We start from the raw sequence: 23,846 nt of genomic DNA, 5'->3' as shown, positions 1-23,846 counted from the left end.
TGGTTGATTTGCACCAAATGATAAATCCTTGTAGTGTAGGGACTATCTGTCTATCTTTTACCTCAAATATTCTGCATGTCTTAAAAATCCATCTACATAATTGCTTCCGTTTTGAGATAAAATGGCAAATTTGAAATTAGTTTAAATCGAGAAAAGTAAACCGTTTTCTGTTAAGAAGAAACCACCATTCTAACATTACAGGAGCTCATTGTTTGGCAGGTTCTTTCAGTTCTGGTTATTATTTATTAATATTATATCTGTTAGTGCTGTGTGTGTGTGAGGCTGGCTTGCCTGAAAAGTTTGTCTCATGTGAGCTACTTTGGGAGCTGAGGCCTGAAAACCTCTGGCGTGTATCGAGCCAGCTCTCCAGTGTGGACACTGCAGTAATCAAAAGGTTTTTGGTGTTAATTAGATGGGTCAGGATGATCTTTGCTGTTGTAGTATTTCTATCCATTCCCCAGAGGCATCACAGCAGACAGATTTCACACAGGGAGTTGGACATTGTCAGCACTAGATGGTGATGTTGAGCAAGGCAAGTGTACTGTAAGCCTGCGGTTGGTCTACAAGACTTTGTAGTGCTGATTTCTCGTACGTTCAAGGAGTGTGCAGAGGGTTCAGGTCATTTGTCTTCAAAGATAGTTCAAGTAAATTGAATATTCAGAATATTTGTATTCAATGCCTTGAGCATTGTAGCTCAAAGCCAGCAGGCAGCCTGACAGAGAGGAAGAGAGCTGGCAAGTGCTCGACAAAAGTGCTATTCATTTTCTGTCTCGTGCTTTTCCTCAGCATACTGTGCTGCTAGGAGAATATGCTGTGCCATATGTCATAGCGACATCTGTCACAAATGTGCTCTTGCAATAATAGTAATGCAGTTTTTGATGACTCCTGAGCTCTTACTTTAATTAAATGAGCTTTACTTTTAGGGGTGTGTGGGTGGCTGATGTGGTGGTGGTGGGCTAACAGTTCAGTTCAAGAATCATTTAAGTTGCCAGAACTGTGTGCAGGAGATGCTCCAGAAAGACGAGACAAGAGGTTATAAGAAATGCAAAACAAAAAAAAGTTGCATTTAGACTACGGGGAGAAATGCAGTGTAAATGAAGCTAGTGGCAGATGGCTGCAGCCTTTCTGAGGAATAGACCTGAGCCTCACTGGAGCTCATGGCTTGCACTTGAAGTGAGTTGGAGTGATGCTCGACTGAAAGAAGAGTACAATTTGATATGTAAATGCTCCCTGTTGTCTTTCAGGTGAATATATTTCTGCTTTAGTTAAATGTACTCATGTGATCTCAATTATCAGTGCTCCTAAAGCTAAAACACAAGGTGAAATTGCAAGTTTGAAATAGTTTTAAACACATTTCATGCTTGTTTTGAGCAACCTAGCATTGAATTTTTGTATTGTCACGTTTCAGGTTGAAGCCATTCTTTAAAAAAAATATCAAACACCAGTTAATTATACTTAGGGCAGCCTTCAGTATTCCAGCTAATTATTTGTGGCTGCAGCAGTAGGGATCATTAATTGTGAATTTATTTTCAAGCCCATCTGAAAACAACACTTGGCCTGCTCTGTGGGCCACATCTTAATGATTGCTCCCTCCACACCCCTGCACTTGTGATTTAGCCTTCTAATGGTAAACATAATTCCAATCACTGTTTAAAGAATTACAGGCTGTTGGCTGTTGAGGGCAGAGTATTGAAGTGTGTCGCCAGCAGAAAATAGTTCCTCCAGGCCAGCTGCCATCCTATGCATACAAACTGAGCAGTCGGCCGCAACCACAAAGCTGTTAAACACCTGATGTGGGAGAGAATACAGGAGCAATACTGGAGCAAGCGGTGCGCTGTCCCACTGGGCTTTTGTGGGGCTAGTGGAGGCATTTTTTTTGTCCCTGAAATTCAATGATGTTTGTGCAGAGGGCTGGAAGAACTGTTTGTCAGTTTACCAACACATTAAAGGATACTTTCCATTTCCATTCCTATTTCATTCCAAAAATCTTTTAATATTCATGCTCATTGTGGAGGGGGGAAAAAATTGCTGCCTGGAGCACGTCAGGCAATATTTGCAAGAGATAAACGATTCTGGGCACAGAAAATGTTCTGTTTTATACACAAATGTCTTATGAAGATTTTAAACTAAGCTGTAATGTGTTTCAGATTGATGCAGCCAGTAAAAGAGAGTGGGTCTCATGTTTTTCTTATTTTATCATGAAAGGAAATTTTACATTTGTATACTGGGATTTTGTGTTTGTCTGTTGCAGAAAAAAAAACTCAGGTCTTCTGTTCCTTAACTCACAAACATTAACATGTATTTCACACAGAAACCCTCTTATGAGGAAAATTGAATAGGTCACCAAGTTCTTCCTGTGCATTTACTGGATAATGCAGTAAATATCTGGCATAATGCTGCCAAACACTGACCTCATCTCACAGCTGCTGGTGCATGGATTACTCAGTGTGAAAGTCTGAATTGGTCTGTCCATCTCAGTCTGGACAGGTCCTCGGTGGCAGCAGCAGCCTCCGCCGCTGTGTTTCCAGTCTGCTGCACCCTTTCAACTGGGAATCCTCCATATTCTGTCAGATCAATACATATAATCAGTGTTGATAAATGGGAGAGTGCTGGCTGTTGTTTCTCAAGGACATGTTATATTGGGGTTCCAGCTGCCTTTGCATAGCAGGTTTTGCTTGGAATCCTCAAGCTGCATTATTGCACGTAAGACGGGGAAAAGTTCATAGCATGAAGCTTCCCGGTGTAAGCAGGGGTATGTCGCAATGTGATTCAACCTTTTGGGAGGTTCTTGTTTTAAAAGGTTTTCTTGGTCTCTCCTTTTCTTGACCAACTGCTCGTCTGTGTGCACGTGTTTTGTTTATCGTGTCAGAAATAGAGATCAAAATCTAGAGCGTTATTTATGGGGTTCCTAAACAAAACCGGCTGAGAAGGGGTGTGTGTGTGTGTGTGTGTGTGTGTGTGTGTGTGTGTGAGGGGAGAGTTATGAATTATGGAGAGACTTTGTCAGGAAGTTTGAGCCCCGTTCTTGCATTTTCAGGATGAGGCAATGGCAAAACATCAGTCATGAAATTCAAATGGCTCATAAGGTGGAGGTAAAAGGGAGAGACCATTAAGGCCAGCAGTCCAGTGGCTCTCAGCATCTTATTCATCCTGCAACAAAGGCAGAGCTGAGGAGGAAAAAGGAAGAAAAGCAACATGAAAGACTAAAGTGGTTCTGCCTGGTGGGTGCTTTGGAGGGAACAGGAGGGGGGGTGATGGAGCTGACCATTACAAAATATCATGAATGTTCTCCTCGAGGCAAATGGATAAGTAACACATTGCACACAAAGCAGACGGGGGCTTCAGCATGTGGTTGCTGCACAGAGAGATGGAGCAATAGTTACAGAGCAATGCATGATGGGACTGGCCACTAAGGGTTCGGGAAGTCGCTGTGGTCTATTTGACACAGTCTTTGAAAGTGGATGGATGTGTTTTTTTTGTTGTTGTTTGTTTGTTTGCTCAGGGGGATGTTACATTAAGTTGAGGTTTTCTAGGAGAGGAGCCTCACTTAGGGTCGCATGTTGTTTGTCTCAGTCCCTTTGTGGCGAGAGCTCCAGTAATCGGAAGTTCCACGATCCCTGCTTTGCTCATTGTGGTGTGAAGGTATAGAGCTTAAAGAATTACTGAAAATTAATCTGAAACAAATTTGACAAGTGCCATTTTTAAAGCAGAATGCAAACATAAATAACAGAATTTGCTGGTTATCTTTGCCTTCTGCAGTAATAAATTGGATATCTTTGGTTTTAAACTAGACAAAACAAGATATCTGAAGATGTCAAGCTGGGAAATTGTAATGGCTGGTTTTCACTGGTCTGACATTTCATAGAACAAATGGTTCATGGAGAATAGTATGCAGATAATGAATATTTTAATAATAATATTTTAAATTTGTTGCAGTCATAGGTAACTGTCTCTTCAATCAGATTTCATCGTGAACCTCTTGTGTGGTTGAATGTGTTGTTTGACCATCACCGGTGAAGGCTGCAACTGTCCTACTAATGAATTTATCAGCCTATTGATTTTAAATCACTTGATTTGGACAGCAACATCACTGCAAGACAAAGAAAAGCAATACATCCTCTGATTTAAGGATATGAAACAAAGAAAGGGCTGGCTTAAATAATTAGTCAGTTATCAAAAGTGCTGTCAATTCATTGTGTGCGTATCAAAGTATTTATTCATTGACAAATAGTTTCAGCTTTAGTTGAATGTTAAATACTTAAAATGGCCAGTGTTTACATTTACCTGATATCAGTCTTTGCAAATTACACAGTCTCATTTTGGAAACTGTCACTTCTGAATTTTGGAGATTGTAGCATGAATTTTTCACAGTTTTCTGACAGTTCATAGACCAAATGATTAATCAATTAATTGTAAATGCATTATAATCTGCAGAATTATTGATAATGAAAATAACAGTTGCAACCCTAATTTCAGTAAATAATACACTCATGTTAGTGTTACCTGGTGATGCGATTGAGACTTTCATTGCATCCTGAGAAGATGAAATTAATATGAATGCAGTGCTGCATAGTCTTTGCTGTAGTCTGACCTTGGGGAACATGCAGCTGTAAATCTAATCTCATCTCAAAATCACTAGTGGAGCCTGTGTGAAACCTTTTTCTCTCACTTCTGATCAGATTCATTTTAGTTGCCTAAAGGTTAGCGCTGCCGTGTTGGAAAAGACCTGCTGCTTTGTGCTGTTAATTTCCTCAGCCTTCATTTATATCTAAAAGTAATAAAACTTTATTTCCATATAAAACATGCAAAAGAATGTGCTTTACAGTAGATGGAAAAATACACAGGAGAGAAACGTTTTTAAAACAAGAAGAAATTAGAAAAGGACATATTTTACAAGTATACGTCCAATGAGAGCAGAAGAACAGATGTTATTTACAGGATGACACAAACACACCAAACATACACATTTGTTGACTTTTACAAATACATTTCTATTTAACAAATCAGAAAAGGTGTTTTCTACAGAGTGGTTTTCTGCACAGTCACCAACTTTTCTTAGTGTTACTTTTGTGTTCGTCCTCTCCTGGCATGATGTGGACTGTAATAAGACATGGCTTGTACAGTAGCGTGACAAGAACCCTGACAAGGTTTTATATACAGGCAGCCACATGCCATATCCTCGCAAAAGGCAATCTAACACGATGACCCAGTATAACGATAAATTAATTTATAGCAAAGCATGTTCTAATCTAACTTAATTCCAACATTGGCTACTACTGCCATTTCAAACTTGTAAAAAAATGTTATTCTAGTTGTTTCACACAGCCTTCTAACCTTGGGACTTGTCAGGTTCCCCAGACTATAAATCAAGTTGCATATCTGAACAGTAAGTAATCATGGTGACCAAAAAGGCAGAAAGAGTGACAGCTCCGAATTTTTGTGAGATTTTTGTGGCATTTCCCACTGCTTTCATTAAACACGACAGCCTGGAGACGGACAATTCAAATCATTATGTTCCTCATAATAAGTAATGACCTTGCCAGCTGAGGGAGACGAGTGGAACCAAATTATAGCAGGGATCACCGTGCGACGCTGCGTAGCCTCTGGTGCTGAGCAAGGCAAGAGTAATTTCTGCTGTTGCTGTTTATTTTGACTGTATCCTGGACATGTAGAGAGCAGTTGTCTGTGAAATAAAACAAGTCAGATTAGAGAAGTGCTCTCTGGCTGAACAGTGTCTCCATCTTGTTCAGCGTTCAGTTTCTCCGGATGGGTCTTCAGATGAAGTTGTCTACTTCACGCTAACAAGCTTTGACAGCTTCCCTCATAGAAGACCCTGAGAGCTGGAAGCATTATAGCAGATTATACTTAGTCCAGCAGAGCACAGCAAGCCTTGCTCATTGTACAGCAATCCTCCTCCTTTTCTGACTGTCAACAGTGTGTAGAGAATCTCTGCAGGGTTAGTTACTGACCATGACAGCTGCTAACACTGGCATTGTTTTCTGCTTTGAGAAGCTTCTGATAAAGCAGCAGCTGAATCAAAACTCGGTGCTACACCAGTACTGCATGTGTGTCTTTCTTGAGGATGAAAATTACTTTTTTAAATCTGTTAACTTTCAACATCATTTCACTGGTTAAACTGAAAATAGAATACAGCTTTTCAGACATTTTAAATGTAGACAGTGCCACGAGAAGATTAACATGCTGTGGATGAAAAGGAGTGGACACACATTTGTTACCCAAATCTTTTCTGAGTCTGAGAAAACAATCAGTATTTCTACAGCACACCTTTACAAAATATTGAACTTCATGATTTACTGTGAACGCCCCATCAGTGCCACTGCAGGAACAAATGTGTTCTTCATGTAATGAGGCAGAAAGTGACAGAATCAGGGTCCTGGTCTTTTCCTAACCAGTTACCATGCACTGAAATGATACAGTGTGAATTGTAAGACGTTGTCTGAAAAAACATTGTCATTGAAAGTAATGCCGGGTTTTGTAAGATTGTATTGTCATTTTTGTCTGGTGTTAGGGTTGAGATTTTGGCACAGGCCTCCTCTATAAGACTGGATAAAAATGCATGAACCAGCTCAGAACTGCTGCTTCAAGGCCCCCCTGTGCCCAGAGCCCGGGGCGGTCGCCCACTCTACCTGGTTGATAGACCTGCCTTGGATTAGGGTCAGTCGGGACACTTTGTGACTTACTCATGAAGACTTCAACAGCATTTGCTGTGGCCAGAAAACAAAAGCAACTCCTTAGTCATTAATCTGTTTTGGTTTTATGGACAGTTTTGCAACATTACTATAATGAGTTTCTGCCCTAAACTTAAAGACTGCTGTTGCTGCACCTTATTTCATCTGACAATCTACTGAAGCATTTTTGTATGAGCTAAGACGCTACAGATGACCTTCAGGCTGCTAATGAAGGAAAGTGCTGATTGCCATGTGCTGCTGTGCATTGGAAACGCTTTCATGTGCTCTGATGTGAATTCATAAGCAAATATCTGAAGAACTTTGGAAAAAAAAATTGCTCTCTTTTGCTTTAATGTTAGCAGCAGGGCTGCAACAACATACTAATTATGACTGACAATCCTCAGAGGATTGAAATGCTGTTGGATTCGGACACGTGTGTGCGTTTAATAAGGAGACGAGTGATAAAGCCCTGTTAGCACTGAAGTGTTTACTCGGATTTAGGGGAGGATTAACTTTTTTCCCTGAAGTTAAGATGTAATTTGTGCAATTTGTTTTTTGAAAATTACATTTGAACTCATCCATAAATGTAATGCGTCTTGCATTTGTGTTACTTCTCAGAAAATGTGGTCATGGTTTGGACTGTGTCATTATTTATTGATCATGTGTTTAATGTAAAAGCTGCTGCGAACCACATTTTTATGTTCATGTACATGTACTGTCTGTGATGCATCTGAAGTTACAAAAAAACATGAAATAACTTGAAAAACGGCTCATTCTGACTTTTCATATGAAAGTCTAGTTTGTAGGGGTTATTCTTTTAAATGCAAATGAAATCAAGAAGGCAATGTAACTATTGTAAATGACCTCAATGCATCAAACATTAACAAAACCACCTGGCAGCATGTGTAGAAGCATTATTTTAGGCTTGGCACTGATAAAGAATGCATCTAAAAAAGTCAGATCTGCTTTCTGTTACATTGATTTGTTTCTGTGGGTATTTAGGGGGAAAGGAAAGGAGCTTTACAAATCTACAGCATCTGTTGACATGGTAGACAATATAGTAGCATGCTGAGGTTCTTGTTTAAAACAAACAACTATTTTTTTTTTAATCAATGTGACCAAAGTCCTCCAGTGTCATATTGTTGTAGACACCTTTAAACCACTGAACTACCAAGTGCTTTGGCAGCAGATGCATTTGGCAAGATTGGAATTGAGAAACAATTGAAAAGCCTGCAGCTTCCTGGAGAGTACATTTTGAGATATGGGCATTATTATGCACTGAAGGAACCCACAATCTAGCATGGCTTTCCATCACAGGACGTACACACAAAATGACTTGAGGGTTTTCTATAACCCCAGCATCCTCCTTTCGTTTCTGTGACGATCAATTATTAGCCAGTTTATCTCAATGACAAGTGGACCGTCCTCTGTGGGGGTTGTGTGTGACTTTTGACAAATAGTGCTGATATGTCTTCTTATGTGTGCCAGCTCTCCCAAGGGATTATTACCGCTAACCCTCCGCCTTCTGGTTTAACTCCTCTTACTGTCTATCACTAGGAACAGGGGACTGGACCGCCTCAAAGGAGGAGCTACCACAGCTCTGGGCTGCTGTGCAGATGGAGCTACCAGGAGCTATAACTCCCATGCTTTACACATTACATATATTTTCATTTCGGTCCAATGTTTCGATAAATTAAAGCTACACTAATCAATATTTTTTTAATTTAAAATGGGTAAGATGATTGTGTAACGTTAAAGAGGTTGCTCATGGTGACAAAGCCGCAGAAAATTATAATTAAACTCTACAGTTTAACTCAGCACTTAAGAATGGTTTAGACTCTTTCAGCTCATTATTTTGGTTTTGTGTCCCATAGTGCATCTGTTTTGGGTCATTCTCGCTGTCCTCATCAATCTCTTTTCAGCTGCAGCAGGCAATTGTTTTCCACAATAAAGTTCTGACAAACTTGCTGTGCACTACCGGCCTGGCACTAAATGACTGACAGTGTTAGCAGCTAGCTGGTGAACATAGCGCAGCTTTTATCAGCTAATGAACCAGACAGAATTCTTACGACTGGAGACCAAACCAGAGATAAATGGAGAGTGAATACTGGACTTAAATTTGTCTCTAAATGAATACTAATGTTTCTCTGCTGGATGTCTAAAATAATAATGAGCACAATTTGATTTGATGAAAAGAAACACAGAATAAGAGGCTTGGAAATAAGCGACTATAACTCAGCAGCTCCAGGACATTAATAACATCTCTATTAATGTCCTGGGTTTTCTGTGGACTTTACTTTATGTTGGAGACTTTTTTTTGCAGGAAAATAAGTCTTCTCCCAATTGACAGTTCCCTTGTACTGCACCAGGTTTCCCTCCAACAATTCTCTGTTTTGCTGCTTTGTGTTACCTTCCACCTGCACAAGCCATTGATGGGCTGCTACAGAGAAACACCCCTGCAGCATGATGATGATAGGTTCCCCACAGCTTCATGTTCAGGAAGGAGCGTTTCAGCTAATGTGTGCCAAACACAGAATTCACTGTGATGGCCAAAAACATATTGAGCCTTCTACCACTTTGTCTCCAACATACCTTCTGGCAGACACTAGCCAAATGTAATCTGAAAAGTGGCTTTCTCCCATTTTACCATAAAGACAGATTAACCAGCCGTTGATACTGTTACTGACACCAAAAATCACTTGTCACAGATGTGATCTCTGTTCAGTCAGGTTATTGTGCTATTGTAAACAATCCAGAGACATGTGATGGACCACTTTTGTTGATCTCACATTTTCCCCTTTCTTCCTCCTCCTCCATCTGTGCACAGAGGGTGTTGGAAAAGACTGTGCTACCACACCCTCTAAAGCATTATTTAGACAAAGGAAATTAACAAAGGGATTCAGACCTTTTCAGGGATTCATTCTATAGCAGGACAATGACCCAAAAAACAGCTACAGGCTCTGTAGAAGAAAAGAACAAGAGACTCTGCTTCAATTGATGGAATAGCAGCACAGTGTCCATACATACAGATAAAGAGTGAAATTAAAACACACAAGTGCAACACATCTGTTTGAACTTCTGCATCAGTGCTGTGTGTCCCAACGATATTTGATTTCAGTTGCAGAAAGAGTGACACAGGTGTGTTCAGTTGTTGAATTACCTTAAAAGTTGAAATCTATAAAACAAGAAAACTGTAAATGTGTAAAAGCCACTGTGTTTGTGCACAAGGGGAAGCAAAGACGCCATATTAATTTGTTTTATTATGGTCTGGAAAGCTGTCAGAAAATAAATTGTCCTAATACTTCAGCTCTAGTGTGGTTTGTAGTAAACAAAACCAAGCTCTCACAGAAAGGTACTGACTATATCCTGAACTTGTAGGACAGAAGCCTCGTTTTTGTCTTCATTGTTACCCAGCAGCCCAAGGCTTGTAGTCTGTTCATTCAAAAATGTTGTTTGTATGTTGTGTGTTTTGCATTTATTGTGTTTACAGTTTAGGTTTAGCATGTAACCATTAGGTAATTAGAAGTGAACAAAAGAATACAACGGAAGCTGATGAGAATGTCTCTAGGTTTGCTGGGAAGTCTCAAACTGGAGCAGTTGAAAGTTCGTGGCCCGAGATGAAAAGTACAGAATCACCAAAGTGATTGCAGCAGAGGGTGGCATGAATGTGTCTATCAAATTTCATGGCAATTCATCCAACAGTTGCCGAGACATTTCCCTGAAATGTCCCTACAGCAGGGGCTTTCAGCTGATTGTGACCCAGGGACGGCCATTCTGACTAAGAACCAACTTGAGGACCACTGTTGTGGGGTTACTAGACTGGTTGGGCAGATTTTTAATGCTAAAAATCACCTTGGCTTTTCTGTTTTATAAATGTGCATAATTTGGTTATTCACAAACATGAAAATGTGTTTAATAAATTGTGATGCTCAAAGTGAAACTACTTACTGAATACATGGTGAGGAACCACCTGGCATGCCTTCACAGACCACCATGGGTCCATGGACCACTGGTTGAAAACCCCTGCTCTACACCAATGAATGTGTGCACAAACCTTTGTGCTATACCATCCTTCCATGGCAGCAGTTCAATTTTGATCATAGACCAAAATGGTGGACCACCCCTAGCACTATGCCACCCCTTTAAAACAAGTACCGTGGTAATGGTATGGTGATTTGGCTGCCACCATGGTGGTACAATACCAGGGTATTACAGCAGAATTGTACCATCATGGTAGCCACCAAATTAAACATGCCCTTGTAGGCCCATGCTACAACTGTACCATGGTACTTTGCTGTAATGGCATGGATTGGGCCACACATTTCTGTCCGAACCTGACCTGAGCCCTCATCTCATCAAGTGTGATGTACACAATAATGCATCAGTAATTATAATTTAATAATATACATTAATAGTAAATGTGTCATTCTGCATAATGAGTACTTTAACATTTGGTACTATAAGTATTTTTGATGCTAAAACATTGTACTTTTACTTAAGTAACATTTTGAATGCAGACCTTGTAACAGAGTATTTTTACAATGTGGTATTGCTACTTTTATTTAAGTAAGGGACTTGAGTAGTACATCATTGAGCTATGATAACCTGGCTAAAAAAACCCATTAAAAACTGTGTAAAACCTGACCTGTACATTTCGTAGCTGCACATATCCTGTGCTCCAAAACACTGAGGCCTGGTCCAGTTATTCGGGGGGGATTGCTGTCACAGTGTTTGAAACAGAGATTCACTGTAAGGTTTTCCTGGTGTTCATAGCTTTATTTTAATTTTGTGACAATATCACAGATAGTACAAAACATTTACTTTATAGATAAATGCATTTTTTTCTGCTTTGCCATAACTGGGTTTCTTTGATTCTGATTAATTTAGTTTTTCCCTGTCTCTCAAACATTAGTTACTTACACCAGTGTCAGTTTGTCACGGGGAGTCGCACACACTTGTCATTTGTTAATACAGATTAAGGAGAAATTGGGAGCACTTGTTTTGTGCGTCAGATCTCCCTACTGATGCAAATACAGCAGAATCAAAGTCACGTAGAGATCCAGAGAGGTTTGAATTGAGATGGCAACTTTAACACAGTCAGGCAACCATAGCCTACATGTGATAATTCAAACTATAAATGAATGGCACAGTATTTGTATGTTTACATGGTTATACTTCTGAATAAATCGGTGTTAAATCTGACCTGTGCTTTAGGTTATTATAGGTCTAGAAGGTATTTTTAGTCATAGTCTAATACTTTAATTCCAGAGCATACTCTGCAAGTCTGCACAAAATCTATATGGTCAGATACATTCCTGATTGAACCTCTAAAGGCTTGTGCTTAATCAGCACCATACTTAGGCTTCTAATCAATGTAAAGGATGGGTGGAGTGGGGGCCACCGCCTGCCCGACAAATTACAGCGAGTGAGTTATGCGAGTTGTGCCTGGGCTTCAGAAATACCTCACAGCGGCTCAGTTGCCTGACAGGCTTCACTCGTGAATTACAGTGCTGACAACTCAGCGGTCTCTGGAGAAAAGTTCCTGCTGGGATGTCGAGAGTTTGCATCAGTTGTTTGTTCTTTCAGTCCTTGATAAAAGCGCTTCGTCTTCACGTCCTCCTTTGTAACTATACTTTAAGTCTGTGGTGTGTGTGTGTGTGTGTGTGTGTGTGTGTGTGTGTGTGTGTTTGGATTTAAACACCGTGGCCTATCAAACAAAGCAGAACTAGTGGTGTGAATAGTTGAGTGAGTGTGCCATCTAGAATCCTGAGATTTCATCACTTTGATTAAGGTTTGTGTGTTGTGACAGTGTTTTGTGATTGACGAGGGTGATGTACAGAAACCCTGTCGACGATATCAGCCACTGTCCAGATGTCTTTATTGTGGATTAGGTTGCCCACACCTCACTGAGTCCACTTCAGAATATTTGGTCTCTGAGAGAAGCTCTTCAATAGAAAAGCAGAAACCGGGGCACCCATGTTTCCGAAACCCCTTAGTGTGTATGTGTGATACTCACATCAAGTGTTTATGCTGTGGAGATCACAACCTCATTCAGGCACACGCTCAAAGGGAGAGTAACCAGCAGTCATCATAGAGCTTGTACTCATTATGCAGTATTGTGCATTGATCCTTCTTTTATTTGTGGGATGTGTACTAGTTAGTACACTGCAAGATATTTGTAATTATTGGAAGGTTTTAGTAATGCATCATACTGAGCATGCTCAATATGTCATTAGGTAAAGCAGCTCAGTTACTGAAATGATTATCTTAATGGTTTATTTTTCTAATCGTATTGGATAGATTTGTGGTATAAAGTGGAATTAGCAGAGCTGTCTGTTGACATGAATTCAGTTTTTTTGGTTAAATATGCTGTTCTGTACTTTACTCAGTGATATGACCTCATTGGATGTATTCTACACTACATGGCCTTATATGGTATACAGTATAGTACTTATGAACTCTTTTTATAGATTACTGTAAGACACACTTCTTAATTTTTGTTTTGCTATCCTCTTAATTGCCTGAGCCAGAAAATAGAATTTTTTTCAGCTTTTTAATCTTCTTTTTAAAACAACATACAGTCGGAGCTCCTTGTGCTACTGGCAGCAACATGCTATATTTGTTATTGTGTAGTTCACCTCCTGGACCCAGGTGTTTAACAGTAGGATATAAAGGCGATTATTAAAGTTCTAAAAAGTGACACACACACAAAAAACTCATTTGTCTAAATTTCCGGTCATTTAGCAACATGGAGTTCCAGAGGTACAGTAGTGGTGGTAATCACTACACATTGTGTGAGCACAGGATGTGCAAATCAGATTTGTTAATTTGATTTACTGTTATTTCAAGTTTAGGGGCTCTAAAAATGACCTGCAGGAATCCAAATTGTTTTCTGAAGAATGGACTGATGGGCACAGTGAAGTTTTGATTTATAATACAAGGGTAATATCCATTGTCGTGGGTTGTGTAAACACTGTTGGGCCCTGTTCACCACTATATTACTGGTAGAGGCCTAGAGTGGGTTAATTGATCTTATAGGTAGAAATCAAGTTGCAAATAAAGGATGATTAAATGTCTTCATTCACTCAGCAACTTGGTGTCCGACATAAACTTACTTTAATTCACTTTAAGACTGTAAACACCGGGTTTAATTAAAAATAATTAGTTTACACCTACCAATTACATATAAAAACCCACTTCTTATCTCTAATTATCGGCAAGAAAACAATCTTTCTAAACTGGAAATCTAAAAACTCATTACACATCAACCAGTGGACCAACATTCTCATAGAACACATCACACTAGAGAAAATATCACCCACCCATAAGAATAATATATCATCTTTTACTGACGCTTCAGATCCATTTCTAACCACTTTTAACTTAAACCAGATACCTGGGGCTGAGGCCAACCACATTCCCACAAACTCCTAGAAATATAACAAGCAGCTTTTATTTCATTATTGTTACTGTTATTAGACCTCATTGTCCATGCTACTGTTTTGACTCTGTCACACCGATCAATCAAGCCAGATTAACAGAGTATAACCTATTCCCCCCTGTTTTCTTGCTTTTTTACCCTTTCTTCTCTTTCTGATCATTTACTGATTTGTTCATTTAATTTATTTTAGTTTTATGAATATGTGTACGCATATATATCTGGGTATGCATAAATATCTGTATTTATATGTATATATTGTATTTATATGATCAAAATTGCATTGTTATTTTTTTCTTTTATTGCTATTTTATTATTGCAATAATCCATTTTCTATCAAACTGTCTTATTTACCCATTCATCTTTCTCCACCATTAACAAACCAGGAGTTGTATTAGGGGTTGCTCTGCCCAGACCCCAGCAGCTGGGACATGCAGGGGTCTCCGGCAAAATGATGCAACCCCGTGCTGTGAAAAAGTTGGTTCTGGGTCAACTTTTGCCTCACTGGTGGGTGGTGGGTGACATTACTCAGCATAGGAGCTGCACTGACCAATCACGTATGAGTGACGGTCAGAATGTGGACGCCCTTGGGAAGAAGACATTTGTTTACCTTGTTAGTATGAGCACTGTTGAATTTGGGCCACAGTTAATGCATCATAGCAACACTCCATGTGCTTTTTAGTTAGTTAGGGTACTTGATGTTAAACGTTTTTTTATCTGTTAATGCCTACACACTGGTGGTAGAAATTGGTGCTAAGGTAGAATAGGCTACATTAGCAGCATGGCTAACCAACATACAGTGGAAGCACACAGTCTGGAAACATGAATGAAACCACTCAGTGGACTTGTCCCAACACGCCTACAACACTCCCCCTGCAACCCCTCACCCTGCTGATCAACGCAGCCCCTTCTGTTAAAACACAACAGGGAGTTGTGTTTTTGCCGGATCAGTGTGAATGTACAGTAACACAGAGGATGATTTGTCACATAATTCAAAACCCTCCATTGAAACAGCAGTGTGACACAGCTCAAGAGCAGGAGCAGAAAGCCCATTTACCCTGAAGTGCTCTTATTTTTCAGGTAGAGCTTCACATAATTGGTGATTCACATGGTGGGATTGTTTTTTGGACAGTCATTAGTTTATGTTGTTGAGAACAGTTTATGTCACTTAAGTGTGTGAAAAATGGCATTGTCGCTGTTCTGCCAAGTCCTCCTGAGCAGCACAGTCTCTAAACCTTCCACCTGCCTTTTCCGTAGGACATTTTTCCCTCAGCCGATAGTGTACATATAAATAGGAACACTTACATTTAGTTCACTAATATAGCAGAGGAGATCAACATTTTAAGGTTTTTGCTATAAGCTAAGAGATTGATGCTTTTCACTCATCTGGCCTTTATGTCCTGCAAGGCAGAAATGCTTTCTTGGCTCTCTCGTGTACATTATGTTCCTTCTAAAAAGCTATTTCTTCTTTGTCCTTGATAATAAGAAGGAGCTGAAAAACAGGAAAAGCTTGGTTTTTCCTAGGGCTAATTATACATTAGGTTCAAGCTAAATGACCACAGGAGGAGCCATAGACATTACAGACTGTGAGGGGTTATAGTAGGCAGGGTGGACTGCATTCTCTCTAGAAACACTTTTAATGTTGCATCTTAAAATATTGATTCCACCCCACGCTGAATTTCAGGCTTGAGTCTGTCTCTTGTGATAAAGTCTCAAGAAAGCAAGCCAGACAGTAAGAGACAGCAGTTTTTCTGTTTTGTTGCAAAAGTTGCAAACAAACTTTCTCTGATTACTGTTGCTACACAGAAGTGAAGGTTGTCCAAATAAGACATGCCAGGACAGCTGTTTCCAGTGGTGTCTGCCCCGGTTATTATGGTTGTATGGTACCAGAGGTGTAATGATATTTGTAATTTTGTGATACCACGATTGGAAAATGTCTTTAATGTTGTGAGACTATGACATACTTCATTAGTATAACAGTGTGCTGGCTAGAGAATTTGAAACTGACACAGTGGATGCTTCGTTGACTTTTAAAGCTGGTGTGTGGCAGCATTTCACTTTTCCCATTTCAAGAAATGACATGGGTGGAAAGGAAACAAACTAACACTGAACAATTAGCAAATACTGCAGGATGAAGGCAATACTAGCCCCATTTAGGACTGAGACAGTCCTGGACACATCTTGCAGAAACAGTCAGGACACTGCTGTCTGCTACACTTTACCCGGAGATGGAAAAAAACCAGCTACTTAGTAATCACCCTTAAAGTCTTTTTGCTGGAAAAAGTAGACTACAATATTTGAAAACCACCTCTAGTAAAGCACAAACTTCACTTTTATGCCTTGTGGCTTTTTTGTCTTCTTCCCCTCATTCTGGTGCGCCAAGCAGCAGTTTGCTTATTACTGCCCCTGGTGGCCTACCAGCACATGACAAACTTCATTTTACATTGTGCTTGTGATATGAATTAGAGCTGCATGATTATGGCAAAAATCATAATCACGATTATTTAACATGATTGCTCATTGATTTTAGAAACGTTGTGCATTTGTTGAACTTAAAACATGTCTTTTAACAGTGCTTTTTTTTTTTTTACTTTATGATTCAACTGAAGAACAAATTATTTTATCTACCTACCTGTGATTGACAGTTCAGAGGAAATTACTCATTATTTAATATTTATTTTATGCATAAAACTTTGGACTTAAACTTAAATATTGTCTGTCATAAGAATCGCACAAATTGCTGGGCTCACCATGACACAGCCACATCCTTCTCTCTCCCTCTTGTTTAACAGTCAGGTTTCATACATTTTCGTTTTAGATGGTTCATAACATTTAGCTGTTATCTTTACAAGCTTGCTATGGTTAACACAAACTGCGAGCAAAGCTGAAATGATTGCTTCTCTTCAAGTTTATGCTCATTTAGCAGCGGTTTTGATAGGTTTTGATATTCTTTAAGTCACTTAACTCGTTAGAGATTCAGCAGGGGCATGCATTACTATTCTTATTAAGATCCCACCTTGTAGTTTTCCTGACCAGCTTCTAGACTATTGTTGAGCTTGTTTTTCAAGTTTAATAAGAGCTAATATTTGAAAACCATCTGTACTGAAAAGCAAGAACCCCTTAATCAACAAAAATAGCATGTCTTCAAGTAAGAAGAGACTAAAGTGGTCAATTTATTGACCGGGTTCCATCAGTACCATCCTTCCATAGTCAGCTCCCCTTCGCCCATAGGTGACTATTGATCAAGGTGAGATGAAGGGTGACCAGGAGGATTAGGGTGATTTCACAGATTGGTGCACTGCCAATTGAGCGTAGCTCTTGGACATAGCGCAGAAAAAGAAGCAGCCTCATCTGGGTCACTGAGGTTGTCTTCCTCTGACTCCACCATTATAATAACAGCTGATCATGTACAGACTGCTGTTAGGATGCTTTTTATTAGCCTTACACTTAAGTGGTGTTGAGTCAGCCCATGTGCAGCTGTAGTTAAGACTTAGCAGTGTTGATTTGTCAAATTGCTTTATTATTAAAATGACTATCTACAAACAAGTCATTTTCCTGTCTTTACTAAAGTTCATCTGCTTGTGTAATGCTAGTGTCAGTTTTGTTTGGGGAAAAAAATAGTTTTACAGCACCTACAGGATCCTACACGTCAGGAGCCGAGGTTGTGTAAGATTTCTTTGAACCATTTCATTAATGTATTCATTAGAGTACATTACCCTTTCAGAACCCCACAGTAGAGTTTGTGGTTGTTATGGTCATTGAAACTCTTGTAGCATCTTTTTTATGTTGCTGTTGCATGTTGACCTAATTGTGCCCCATGTCATTAATGATTAAAGGATAAGATTGGTCATTTTCTATATTAGTAGTCTTTTCAACAAACCCTATGCAGAGACTAAAACCAACAATGAGCTGCCTCTGCTCAGGTTAATGCCCGTTTGTGCCGTAGACCTCCGTTGTTGTTAAAAGCACACACACGCAGCTGAGTCTTACTACTTCAGACGCTGTAAAGTTGTGGGTGTTTGGAGCTTTTGGGGCATACAAATATTCAGGTCTTGTATTTCGTAATGAAGAAACGTGCCACGCAGTACAGCGGTGTGTTTCACTGAGGTGTTTTTAATCATTTTGAACAACAGTGAAGGCGTATGCAGATTGTTGAAAATGCCGTCAGTAGAGAAAATACCTGGCCTTATCCTTTAAGGATACTTGAACATGTATTTGGCTGCATTCAAGTGTGTTTCAAAGGAATACATCTCTTAAACCTGTCTCAGAAACAGTAAATTGTGAATTGCTCTGCCATCATTTTTGAGTTTAGATCACCAAAGAGCCCTTGGAGACTGTTAAAGAAATCTACTGGTCTCGACTGTCAGCAAACTGTAACTCTCCATCACGGTGGGGCTGAGTATTGGCCACAGGGGAGCGTACTGGTCAATAAAGCTTCGAGTCACATATTAAAAATATGCATGGATGCAGATGGCTTTACTTGTCTCTGGTAGCTCAAAAGCCAGAATTAATTGAACTATGGGGGATGCTGACCTTTGCTAAGTGCTCATTACAGAAAGCAGCACATGGGATATAACCAGAGTGTTGTGCAGGGAAATGTGTGTTTGTTAGGCTACACTGAGTTGAGCAAATGAAACACAAACTATTACACCTGTTTTTTTTTTTTAATTTTATTTACATTTTCTCTTCTCTGGCTGCAGTGACAGGACTTTCTACCTAATTTTGTGTATGTATTTCATGCTTGACTAAAACGTGTATACAGTGCTTTCAGAACCCCCCAGATTTCTTTTGCATTTACAGTACATTGGCATACATGATAACATCCCTGTAGTATTTTGATTTGATTTGATTTGATTTATTCTTTCAAGCATGTAAAGACAGTTGATATATCAACACACATAATTTTACACATATCCAACAAATGCTAATCCAATATCAATTTGCTTATACCTAGTACATGCTTGAATGGAGTAGGAAGAAGTCAGACTTATCCAGTCCTACCCCATGACATCATCTTACCATCATTGGTTTGCAAGCAGTATCTCTACATAAATAATTCTCTTCTACACCACACAAGTAATATATTAAAGAATTTTATATTGGCAAACAATTTCATAACAATCATTATTATTCGAAGTTTTCAATGCCATTGGAAAAGCATTACAAATCAAATTGAGAAGTGTGCTTTTGTTCTGTTTCAAAGACAATTTTGACATGGTTTGGGTTCACATGTGACCAGTTGATGTGACTGAACACCAGCATAGTTTGCATGAAGATTTACAGACAACAGTGTAGAGCAGAAGCTTTTTACCATGTAGCTCATATAATAGCTCATGTTCAATCTACCTGTAATACTGTCAGCTTTATTTTCAGTTTGTTTTGTTATCAATGAGGGATCCATCCTATAAATAAAATTAACTTAGTGTAGCTATCAGTGCTACGTCAAGAACAATAGCAATATTTTAATTCGGCCATAAATGAAGCAAGCCATCATGTGTTGTGTGTGTGTGTGTGTGTGTGGAGGATGTATTAATTACATCTCTACTCTTATAGTGCAACACAGACCTTATACAGTAAATGTGTACAGTACAAGTAACTTTTGTCCAAATGAGAATTAACATAAATGGCTGTAACTGTAAGGTCATCTGCAATCAGAAACTGTCCTAAAAAAGTAGTTTTGTTCTTAAGTGATGTCAATGGAAAACCACTATTTTTTCTCCTTAAATTATAATGACACCATTGAACAATGGTGAAAACTGGCCTGTGGTTGGACCTGATTACTGACCATAGATTTACTGTAATATCATATACAACATCATGCTATAAGAATCTATGAATGGAGGTATAAGTGGACAGGGGATTGTTATCTTTGGTCAAAAGTCTTTGTGGTCTACAGAGTGTACTGAGGTGCTGATTTAGAGAGAAGACAAAAAAATTAGTGGAAAAAACGGCCTCAGTGTAATCACCACATAGTACAGTGAACTACTGTATTTATGATCAGAAACTGAACTGAGATGTGGTTGTTTTCTGACAGCCCACTTCATTGGAGTTATTTTAGCTATAGAGTATGTCTGACTCTTTCACCAGTGCTGTATAATACATCATATCCTCTTCCCCAATAAACTCATAACACCATTTTCTGTACCACATCTTGGCAGCTCTGTCTAAGCTTTCCATCTGACAGCTCTGCACTGCAAAACCCTGATGTTGAGACATTCATCAGGGCTGGGAAAACATTGTTTGACTAACAATAACAGCGTTTTTAATGATTTGCTGTCGCTGTAAGTTGCTGCTTATGAGAAACAGCACAACCCAAAGCCTTCAATATACATTTAGACACACATTCACAGACTGTGCACAGATCTTTGAGTTCACAACTCTGTAGTTCTTTGGTTCTTGTGCTTTTGTTTTTTTTTTGTTCCTGATCTGCAGTGATAAAATACAGCAGAACTCATGTAAAACCAGTGCTGACTGAATCTTTGAAGGTTGCGTATTATCTTGCAGTTTAATCCTAAGGAACATCTGATGGAGCCTTCTACCTGTATATGCTGAAATTAAATTAATTTGAGAAAGTGAATTCTCTGCAGTTTGTGTCCTCAGGTACATCTCAATACAAGGCTATGATTAAGACCTTGCAGTGCAACACTTATGGAAAACTAAAGTATGAGGGGTGACAATTGTACCATTTTACTCATGAGACAACAGCACTGCTAACCAAAACAAAGTACTGCATTTCTTTTCTATTTTTTTATGCAACATGCAAATGCTGACAGTTATTGATCAGTAATCTGGTCAGATACACTGTGCTCTGGGCCATTAAAAATCATACTTGTCAATGTTCACGGCTGTTTGAGTGATGAATGTATGTTTCTTAGTGTCTCTCTCTCTTTGTCACAGGTAACCTGAGGTCCAGTCCCACCATTGTCATCCACTAGGTCTTTTTCCTTGTGATTCAGCTTCAACAGATTACCAATCTTCACAGTCAGTTTTGCTCAAGGTAAGCTACATTTTGTGTCTCCAGGTAACATTTTTCATTCCTGAATTTGTATTTTTATAATGGCTTTCTGCTGGGGTTAAATTCACATTTTTTTATGTAGGGAGCATTTCTCATATTTTATCATTTTTATCATAAAAACTGATTTCATTGCATCTGAATATGTGTACAACAGTAGTTAAACTAGCTAAAGCATCAGTTTAATTTGACATTTCCCCTACTTGAATTCTGAACACTATCTTGGCAAAATGAAATAATTTAATTCATAAAGTGTCTTCCTAAATATTCCTAATAATATTACAAAAAAATTATATCTTTGACCAAATTTAAGCACACATGTCTATCTTTCTCACTTTACCACAAATAGAGATGAATGAGATGAGAGTGGTTATTATTATTATTATTATTATCTCTTTATTTATCTCTCTTTCTCACACACACACACACACACACACACACACACACACACAGTCTGAGTCTTAAGCAGATTGATAGTAATTACAATCAGCCCAACATCATACATAAATATAGAAGACTACAGTGTTTCTCCTGTTTTGAACAGTTTTGCAAAGAAGTGGTCGACTGCCAGATTTTAAATGACCAAAATATATAGTTTGGGTGACTAAAATACATAAAAGTGTTGTTACGAGCAATGGGTGAATTGATTCTACAGACACGACGCATACAGCAGAACAACATGTCGTGTTTTACAAGGAGAGGTTACACTGACAGCTTCAGTTTACATTAATGACAAGCTATTAGCAAGTTAGACAAACCATGACATTTCCCCCACTCAGAAGTCCCCACATTATGCACGGAGGAGCTAAAAGTTGACTTTACATTCGATATAAAGTGTAACCACAAAATTTTATTTCATTACTGGACTTTTGTCAGTAAAGTTGTTTGCCTCAGACTCAGCTCAGCATCACTATCCATTCATCTTGCGGAGGCTGTTTTTCTGCTTCACCTGAATTATACCTGTCTCCACACAGCAGACACCTGTTTAAAAAAAAAAACATCCAGCTTTTCTGACTTCTCGGTGCCTCCTCATGGCCTCGCTCATATTACACCTAATGAGAACACTCCACCAGTCGTCCAGAAATGAACATCATCATGTCATCCCTTTATGGGACAGTGTGGGTGGGAGAATTTGGCTTGTACCACCTCTGTCACTCAGGGGTTTATTCATCATCACCATGACTTTTTCCAGGGCTGTCAGTGTGCATGCTTCCGAGATGGCCGGATGGGATGAGGAATAGGTCCACTGTCGAGTCTTATGTCACTGTCAGGCCCGGAGCTGCCTTCAACAACACTCCCAGGAAACAATCATTATACAAACATTTTGAAGATGTAGGTGCCTCAGCGGAGACATGCGTCCTATCGGCCAGTTTGGAATTCAAAATTATGTGGAAAAAAATGTTGTAATGACTTAAATTAGTACTAATAATAGTAGTAGTAGTAGTAATAACTAGAAATTTCCATCAGTAATGTCTTAAATTCTCCTCTTGTCCCATTGCTGTGAAGGTGGTGATGATACATGTAAAACTCACAACAATAACTGTGAAGATCAAACTAATTATGTGACCTTAAATATTTTTTCGCTAGGATTCAACAGTTTTGGCCATTTCAGATAAAACTTCACAGCTTCATTTAACACTGATGTTTCCCTGCTGCCATCTCTACTGTTGAAGCTAATGTTTATGTAAAGCAGAGATTGATTTCTGTGCAAACAAGATTGGTTGTGTCAGGCACATAACCCCACATTGAGCTGCTGCATGCAGAGCTGTTTTCTGATTGCAGTGTATGCGTGTGTGTGTGTGTGTGCCCTGCTATTTTATTTTGTACAAGATACAGGAGATTTTAACTTTTCACTGCTCTTTTCTCCTGACGTACATTCAACCACCCTCCCTGCACTCCACAGGAAATTACAGCGGGTCTCCCCAGGCAGAAGTTTCATTGCCTTGTGAATCAAGTCTTATGTCGTTCACATTTGAAGAAATCTCCATATTTAAACCCTACAGTAGTTACACTGCTTGTCCTGTTGTTTTTGTATTATTACATTGCTTACCTACAGTGACACTGACTGCTTGTGTTGTTTTTAAACCTGCTTGCATCAGTTTTATCTCCTTGGCCCCACTGATTAATTTTTATCAATGGTGCCACTCTTGTGAATTACAGTAATTTCTCTGACAAATTCTCTTTGTTTCCACATATTAGCTTTTTTGTCTGGAAAGAAAATGCAAAGAGAGTTGAACATGATCTTTTATAGAGTTTGTAGTTCACATGCGAGCTTTGGAATGTTAAAGACAAAGAATTAAAACATTAAAAATGTTTTGTTTAATCTTCAAAAAAGATTGAAAAAGAACAGATTCACTTACTAAAGACGGCGCCTGTTCTTTTAGAGTTTGCGTCCTTTATGCCGCACGCCTCAGAAGAATCCCATTTAATGTGGAGTGTGTGAGTAGTCTCAGATTTAAATGAAGAGCAGGGATTTCTGGCACAACTTCACCTGCTTACAAGATGCATGTAGAAGGGAAAATGTGAAGATATAAAAACTCAGATGTGCAGTATGGGTCAGGGTCAGTGAGACCAATGAGATATCACACACTGGCTATGTGATGAAATGACACAAGTTACTGCAGATACTGAGAAATTTAACAATACTTTGGGCAGTTTTAATTTGTTTATGCTGCAGTGATGAACAATGAAACTAGGCATTGTTCCT

At 39.1% G+C, this 23,846-nt stretch overlaps 1 protein-coding gene across 7 annotated transcripts in view; it reads left to right on the top strand.

The window, feature by feature from the left end:
* LOC109951239 (multiple epidermal growth factor-like domains protein 11) overlaps window positions 1-23,846 on the top strand; it is a 163,069-nt gene that overhangs the window by 946 nt on the left and 138,277 nt on the right. For all 7 annotated transcript variants that reach the window (XM_020585608.1, XM_020585607.1, XM_020585611.1 and 4 more), the window contains exon 2: window positions 21,025-21,124. The gene's annotated coding sequence lies outside the window, so the exon portion shown is untranslated. The remainder of the gene's footprint in view (window positions 1-21,024; window positions 21,125-23,846) is intronic.

The sequence above is a fragment of the Monopterus albus genome, unplaced genomic scaffold (genome assembly GCF_001952655.1).
Source record: "Monopterus albus unplaced genomic scaffold, M_albus_1.0 scaffold372.1, whole genome shotgun sequence".
NCBI classification, from domain to species: domain Eukaryota; kingdom Metazoa; phylum Chordata; class Actinopteri; order Synbranchiformes; family Synbranchidae; genus Monopterus; species Monopterus albus.
The sequence above is the reverse complement of the archived record's forward strand: the minus strand, read 5'-3'. Positions and strand labels throughout refer to the sequence as shown.